Raw genomic sequence first — 9334 nt, forward strand, 5'->3', positions numbered from 1 at the left:
GTTACTGAATTTTGAAAAAAAAATCCTGCTGCGATTCATTGTTTAAAAGCATTTTATGATGACACTGTTACCATAAACCGCCTTTGATTGATTGATCAGAAATCAATATAATAAAACAAAGAAATAAAACTGACATTCCAATGGTTTTCCATGAAAAGAAAACTTGCAATATAAACCGTAAAGTGTGAAGAACATGGATATTGTCATACACTGTGTCACACTTTGTGTCTCTTCTCGAAAGAAATATCAATTGGAATGCTGAGAGCAATTTTTGCAGTGCTCTATTATCAAAGTAGATGCCGTTATTTTCAAAATAATATTAAAATTATATAATCCATGAGGTTAAGTTAAAATTGTTGTTCATGGTCTACAAACAACAAAACCTTGGTAACGACTTTTCCTTTTAAATATTATTATCAATTGAAATAAAAAAACTAGAGCCGGCTTCCTCGGCGCAGTCGTCAAGGCGATAGCATGGTCCTCCTACTGTTGGCGCATGGATGTTCTTTATGTTTGTGATTGTAATTGTAAATATCTTGATAGGTAACAGTGGAAAATCCGACAAGGATTAACCATCCCAGTCACGCCAGTAACCTGGCTAGGTACGACCGGACGTCTTCTGGGATGGTCTCTAGTTGGTCAATGGCCAATCGATAAGCTTAACGCTGATGATCGTGGTGCAGAGCCCACATTAAACCGTAGGTCCAATCCATATAAAGTCTTGTTGGTAAAAAGGAATACTTTAAATGTTTTTAAAAAAAGTACTTTTATTTGGTTGCACCTTTGAATATGCTCCATACCTGTAACGTAAATTATAGTCAATTCAAAACCGCAGTGATCCCACGTGATCCACTCAACAACAACTCTGAGTTTTAGTACATTTTGACTTTGACATATAACAAAATTCTCATCTAAATAAAATAATGAAATAAAAATGTATATGTATCATAATTTATTTTAACCTTATAGTTCATCTAATGCATATATTATCGAAGAACTTACAGCTATAATAATTATACAGCAGCAATAACTTATAGGATGGAGCTCTTTTATTATATTTACGTTGAACTTTTTCCACACTAGTACAGGTAGAGTTCTAGGCGCGTTTTTTTATGTACTGGTATCCCCCGAAGGCCTAATCCACCTAATTAACAACTGTATATGTATTTACCTTTTACCCTTAGTTCTTGTTCCCTTCGAAGCAATGTTCCCTTGTAAAGTATTTTTAATATTACTATATTTCTCCTTAGTTTGTTCTGTTACTACCTGTATACATCTTTCTTGATAAAACTACATTTAATCACTGCATTCTCATTAATACATTTTCCATATCTGCAAAACAGTATTATTTCTCTCCTCATACATTTTAACCAAACGTTTGAAAAACACAAATTCCTAGAGTTAAAGTATATTAATTATGACCATACTGACCTTTAGAATTTTCCTCTTTCATCATCCTTTCTTGTTAATTGTCAGCATTGAATCATAAACCAACATGCATAAAGTGTTATTCAATCACTGTCACTTTCAAAAACACTAATCAAATGAATAACTAGGCTGTTTATTTCCAATCTGTATAAAACTTGCTCACTATTCCACCATTTGTCAATTTCTTCTTCAAAGTGTCTGATCGAGCTAATCCAAACTGAAGGTGTTATATTCGACAATGCCTCTTTCTATATATCCAGACTGTTCTGGTTTGAATATCATCCTCGACCTGAATGTCTATTGTAATAATTCTTTGCAATACCCCATATCAACTCAATTGGATTAAATATGCGGTGTTAGGGAGGAAGACGTAATACTCCGTCATTCTTTAACATGGTTTTTTTCAAAACTTATTTTATGTACTTTAAGCCATTCCTTAATTGCAGCCTTTGTTAATGCACCTGTTGGCATCTTCTCCACCAGTGTACTATGGTATGGTGGCATTGTACATAACAATAACTGCTGGTTCCTGCATGTTCTTTAAAAGTTGATTTTCAAACCATTGCAAAAAAAGTTATGGTTCATTTCTCTATGGCAGTCACCCTTGGACTCAGAGGAAAAGACTAATTCTGCAGTAAAGGAAGTAAATCATTCCTGTTTTCAACATGAAGAGCTATTATTAATAAATTTTAGGAATAACAAAATTTATTCCAATGTTTACCTTTTTCCATGAACTTTTGTTGTCTTTACACTAGACTTATTATCATCTTGCTATGAGTGACACAACGTACCATTCTGAAACCATATACCATTTTAAAAGCAATGTCTGGAAGTTCCTTTAAGCCCCGTCCTATATTACTCAATAGTGTATGAAGGGATGTTCTACATCCTTCAAATAGCTCCATATCTTTTGGATTTTTATGGATTTTGTGGTTTGGTTTCTTTCCAGACTAACAATTTTCTCTGAAATAATTTTATTAAATTATGTTTCGATTGAAAAAATTATTTACTGTTTTTACACATTTCGTATATTTCATCTCTGATACAGCTAACATCAAGCTGATCTTGATTCGTCAACTCTTTCGCATAAAGACGGTTTATTTTTGGTGAATTTAAGGTTATATTGTTTTTTATTTTTTGAAATATTTTAGTGCCCGTGCGCGTACTAATATTCAGTACAAAGCTGCAACGTGCAAAAAATATTTTAATACAACCGCGGCGATTTCAATTTTTTTAAAATAAACCGTTAAAACAACCTTTGCCAGTTTATAACCCGTAATTATAATACTTTAAAGAATTTTGCAGATGTTTGTCAAACCGACGACTTTTGCAGACTCATACGGTTACATGTTCGAACTTGTCAAACAGCATTCAATATCTTCTTAAATTGAATACATTTCAAATGAGAAGGAAAATATTGTCTGGCTGTAAAACGAATTTACAACTTTCGACAGGCACATGTTGATGACGTACGTCACTACTGTTTTGAATAGACTTATGTAAAATATACATTAAACGATTTTGCTCTGTATTGATTTAATATAGCCAATATGGCACGAGGCATTCTGGTTTTGGTAGCACTAAGTATGGTCGAACTCCGTCTGATGATTTTATTGGAATCTTGAGGTATCGTTAGACATTCATATAATAAGCCTCGATGAAATGTTGCATAACCAGTTGGCAGTAAAATGTATGTGTTCGCGTTGAATCTCGTATAATCTCACAAATGCTCAAAAAGGTGTTCGCTTTATTGGTACAAGGCAAATCTTATTGTAAAAAGCTACATTTGAGTCGCAAAAAATGTGTATTATTTATATGTCAAGAAAATGCTTCACATTACAGCATGGAATGCACGAACGGGACACCGGTCGAACATAAACAGGTTATCACAAGGTAGACAGGTAGACAACAATCTCTATTAACATACTGACCACCGATGAAGTGCTCACCTTGTTTTTGCAATGTCCAAACATGCTTAGCTAGGCCTGGTTTTAGGCAAGAAAATGAACGACAATATCTTGGTTTGGTTTGCCTAAAAGGGAATATCGCCACTCGGATGTCATAGATTTACGAGTGGCGCATCAGTTATACAACGTAAAATAGATGCATACGAATCCCAACAGATGTTGTTCTTGGAAAAACACATTAAAGAACGTAGCGATAGTGGCTTTAGGGCAATATAATAATTCTAAATAGTATACGATTTGCTCAGCCGAAGTCTTCGGAGAAATTCGAAATTAGTCGATGAATATCCAAATCATGGTCCATCAGGATAATACACACAACGGCTCAAACAATGTAAATTTTGAGCTAAAATATCAAATAGGTAGGTCTTCCTTCGTACAGTTACCAACACTTCAGTTAAACACTTTGCTCAATAAAATAATTTTTTATTGTGCTAATATATAAATACGGCACATTAAATCATTCAATTAAATTGGTATTTAATACCGCTCTCCAGTAATTGTCGTTTTATTGTGTCAAAAATGAATTTGAACACACAACTCTAAATTGTTTGGATTACCGATCTGGCCCACTTACTTAACCGAAAGCTATATACAGCTTTTGTATTCCCATTACGTTTAAATCACTATAATCACCACGGATACCAATATTCCATTGATCAGTTATCATCAAACGAATTAATAACAATTAGAAATTGTCGTTGAGAACGCCGCAATTTTACCATTATAAATTATCCTCAATTTTCCTAAAATTCCAGTTGAATAATGCTCCAGTAATGTCAACTATAAATTACATCAGTACGTTTGTTAATTGTGTATAATTTCTCCGAGTAGAAACGTGTGACGTTTTCCCTAATTTGCTCTGAATTATGATAGCAATTGTGAAATTAGATATGAACAACCGTATACCTGGGACCTAGTGCAGTTCGGGATGGCCAAACGGCACGAAGTTTCATTAATTAATAAGGAAGTTTTAGATCATTTGGTTATTATATTGTTATATAACAAAATTATGGGAATTAAGCAAAAACCAATAGATGATTATTTGAGCTGACTAAGGTCTCGCTGTTATTTTATTGAAAGATGTTATCGTTATTGTGATCGTTTTATGTGCATGGCTAGCCAATTATTTTACTGGAAGTAGTTTATTTTCTCGTCACTCCAACATATATTTGGTTATTTGGATATTTTAAAAAACTATTTATGAATACAGGAGCCTAATAGAATTTACGAATTTGTAGAATTGATCATACAGTAAACTTCACCAACTCTAATCACGTTTTTACTATTACACCTTTTGTAGGACTCGGCCTTTTGACATATCGCAGTTACCGAAACTACGTCATATTACTCAGTGTTTTCATATTATTTAACATAAATAAATGATTGTTCCTTAGTAATTCACAAAATTGTGTTAATAAATTAAAACATTTTACCTCTATTTTATACTTTACACGCGTGTCTGTTTGGAATTTTCTCTGTAAAATAATAAATAATTATGTAAACGAATCCAGGAATAATGGTAACAAGATTAACAAAAAAAAACCATCAAATCACTACCCAACACTCACCAAAAACAATGAGTAGGAACTAGGCACTGAAATCACAGGCAGGAATACGGGAAATTTGGAAATATTTGAGGATGCCCAAGAGTATGAATTTGGTGAAGATTTCTGTATGTTGCAGAATTGTCCCAAGCACCCCATATAAAAATTTAAAAAATTGCAGATGTCGGACTGTAACAGTTTCCACGCCTCTGAGCCATACAAAGGGACTGACATTTGTCAGCATTCGAAAGAGCTGAATTTTAATCTTAATTGTCTTAATAATATTTCCTCTCTTCTACATGGATCATCTTAGAGAAGCGAAAATTCGTGCAGCTTAACCGATTCAGCTTATCGTAGTAATAGATGCTGCTCTCTTCTGTATTACTGTATTGAAGTACTTGAACTCCCAAGTACTCTAACTGGATGTAGTGAAGGTTTACATTAACAAGCAGTTTACATTAATATTTTTATTAATTGTATTTTCTTTATTTCATATCGAGCCATATTAAGTATATCGTGAAGAAGCTCTTTAGCTCAATATGTGTATCAGCAAATGTGGCACTCGCCAGCAAACACCAAGAACGGCCAAGAAGTTTATAGTACCATATTGTTTGACACCGTTCTTTTTAAATACTTTTCCCATAATTTCATTCACTACTAGGTAGAAAAACACTGCAAAGAAGATATTCTTTGATAAAGGCCGACTCGGACGCCGATCGGTTATATCTTTCTAACTGGTTCTTTGATACCGATATAATTTGTCTCATGGTATCTGTCTGTTTAAAACCTTAGTTATATTTGATATACAACAATAAATATGCAAACATACAAAGGATATTCAAATAAGCATGTCGTTTTTAGCATATTTATAAATTTAAGACCATCGATATTCAAACCATTGAAAAAAAAAAGTTTATGATTCATTTCACCATGGTAGTCATCCTTGGGCTTAGAGGGAAACACTAATTCTGCACCAGAAATAAAACCATTCCTGTTTCCAGCATGAAGAACTATATGTCTGCAATTAATTATTAATAAATGTTATGACAATAGCATATGTCACACAACACATAACATATTCATAATGTTATGAAATTTAATCGCTAGTTCCAAAGTATACCTTTTTCCATGAATTTTTGTTGCCTTTACTCTATATTTATTATTATCTTGCAATGACTGATCCAATGTACCATTCTGAACCATCCATGTCTCATCTAAATATACAAATTGGTACAATAATTCTTCCTTCATTTTGTTATATATGTTTTTAAAAATTGTATTCTTTTTTTGTATTTTATTGTATTGTATTTTAAAAGCATTGCCTAGAATTTCATTAAACCCCTTTGTGGATTATTTTTCTACCACTTAAACCCTATATTACCCAACAATGTATGAAGGGATGCTCTAATAAGTCAATCCCTCAAATAGCTGTACATCTTTCAGCATTTTACGGATACTTTTCAGACTAATAATTTTCTCTGAAACAATTGTAATAAATTATCTTTCAATTGAAAAAACTACTTTCTCTTTTTATACATTTCGTATATTTGATCTCTGATACAGCTAATATCAAGCTGATCTTGATTCGTCATCCGTTTCGCATAAAGACGTTTCTTTCTGGTGAATTTAAGGTTATATTATTTTTTATTTGTTGAGATATTTTAGTGACCAAGCCCGTACTAATTAATATTTATTGTAGTGGCAACACGCTAAACATATTTTCAAAAAAACCGCAGCAATTAATATTTAATGGTAAAAATGTTTACCTCTATAATACATTGTACTCACAACAGTAATTATAATATTTTGAAGAATTTTGCGGACGTTTGACAAACGGACGACATTTGCAGGCTCATTCGGTTACATGTTCCATCTTGTCAAACTGCACTCTATCTCTTTTTAAATAGAATAAAATGAGAAGGAATATATTATCTGGCTGTAAAACGAATTTACAACTTTCTACAAGTACACATTGATGACGTGCGTCATTATTGTTTTGAATAGACTATGGGTTAAATCGCTCGCTTAGTCAAGACGGTCGTGGATTCGATTCCATTGTGTGTATGTACAATCTAACAGATTTAATATGTAAAACATAACGTATAACGAGAATAGTTCTTTACGTTTACGAGTCAAGTTGATTAAGGTTGTTCACCTAGGATATTTTCTTCCTCGGTTGATTATTTGGAACATAATGTTAGTCGGGATTAATCGGTGGTTGATTATACTTCGGAGTCCAAGTTAAACGGTAGATATACAATATAATTCAAAATATCTTCTCTTCAATAAATGCTTTTACATAAATAATTTTGATACATCGACACACTTTGTATTATTTCAATTAAAAAAAAATTAAATATGTTATAAATATTAAGAAGTATTAAAACATATATTATCAAGTGCGATTATAATACTAAATGCGATCAATTTCAGTAGGGCTATACAGTAGATTAAACATTTTCGTGCAGTTTGTCCCCGGCCTATAGCCAACTCTCTAATGGAATTGCCTGCTGATGCTGTTTGCCACTGTAATTTATGGATATTAATATTCGTGATATTCCAGATTAATTATCCAGACACCCGGTGGAGCGCGCAGTAATGTAATGGAAATTGGAATTGCGACTAAATTGCTTTTTCATTTAATTTTGCCCATTTTTTGAAACTCTCGCTCACCGTCGAGTTGCGCTGATGTTTTCATTAGGTTTTAAATTTGCGCCGGCTTGGATTTGCGCGTCATGCAAAAAGCGTCACTGAACGTGTTAAATTGGGGAATATTAGAGGGAGAACGGATGGAGTCCAATCATAGCTTCTTTCCACCCATTTTTTTTTTCAATATTTTTTTATTTGGGCTAGGGTTGAGTTATAGGTTTGCATTATTATAATTCGATAGAATTATCTATTTATCCTTTTATGTTACTTAGTTTCGTTTATTTCAAAATTATTATTGGCTGTATAAATAGCTAATTGTCAGTATGGTGTCTAATGCGACTTCTAAACTAATTGTCTTTTGCAAAACTGACAAACGTTACTACTTAATTGAAATCAATTAATCTTACAATGGATATCAATATCAATCTGACATCACTCAGATTCAATGTCGGTTTAATTTCAACATTCTGATTTAATTTAGAAATATGAAAAGTTTTTGTAAAAATTTATTTTTCAACTCCATTGAGTATATTTTAATCTTCTCTGTAAGAAGTTTGAAATACATCTCCGTTATATGTCTATGTAATTAACCCGCGTAATATTGCTATCATTTTCTTAGATATTAAATTGCATAATATAACACCTAAATTATATTCTTGGATTAGCAGATATAATAAATTTTTATTATTTATTTTATACGTCTCAAAATATTTCTTTTCAAGTACAATTTATTTGAATAATAGTAGAGTAAATAATGTTACATTCAATAACGCGATATAAACTTATACCAATTTTGATGTCATACCCATAGGGAATGTAAATTTATATAAATTTGTGTCATATTTTTTTCAGCAAGTGCTCTGTTAAAACACATTCGAGCTTTGAAAATAAAAAATTGAGAGTTACTCACAATTTTTGATAGTATGATAGGTTTTTTATTAAATTAAACTGTTCTGGATTTATAAAAGGTTTTAAATAAGTACTTTTGAAATATTTTGTTTTACGTAATATATTTTTATTTTCTATTTAATGTATTGATATTTATTGAGTGTTTAATGTATTAATATAACGTAATAAAAGTAACAAAGACATGTAATAATTGTTTAAAAAAATAGAAGCCATATAAAAATAAATAAAATTTTCATATAAATTGTGAAGGTTTTGATTATAAACGTTCGCAAATATTGATTTTTAACTGATTAACTGTAATTTTGGTAGTAGAAGGAGTTGTGAGTGGATAGAAGTGAAAACAAAACTATAAATTAAATATGAGCTAAAAATGTATAATATGCTTGCAATAAATATTTATTAAAATAATGTTCAAAAATCATTATTATATTTTATATTTTTATAATATATATTTTAAAACAACACATAATTGTTTTGAGTGGACGTATTAGGATACTGGTATTTTAAGGAAGGTTGTTAATATTTTGCTACAGCAATATTGTCATTTAGAGTATTGTTTATCACAAATAAAAAAGACGATTTTGTGTAACAGAGGAATCACAATGTTTCCATTAACAGTTTGAGTAAAATAAATATTTATAGGTTGTTATATAGTAATATATAACAATAATTCATGACTGTGAATCGAAAGAAAAAGTAGTCAATCAACATCGACAAAAATAAATGAAAAGCAGATCTAAAGTGGAATTATAGAACAGTATTGAAATATAAATTTGTATGTATTTTAAATATAAGGTATAAATATATTTAATTAAAGGCAATTACGCAGAAAAAATC

The sequence above is a fragment of the Rhynchophorus ferrugineus genome, unplaced genomic scaffold (genome assembly GCF_030347505.1).
Source record: "Rhynchophorus ferrugineus isolate W39M unplaced genomic scaffold, kcgeb_rfMv2 rfM1, whole genome shotgun sequence".
Classification (NCBI taxonomy): Eukaryota; Metazoa; Arthropoda; class Insecta; order Coleoptera; family Curculionidae; genus Rhynchophorus; species Rhynchophorus ferrugineus.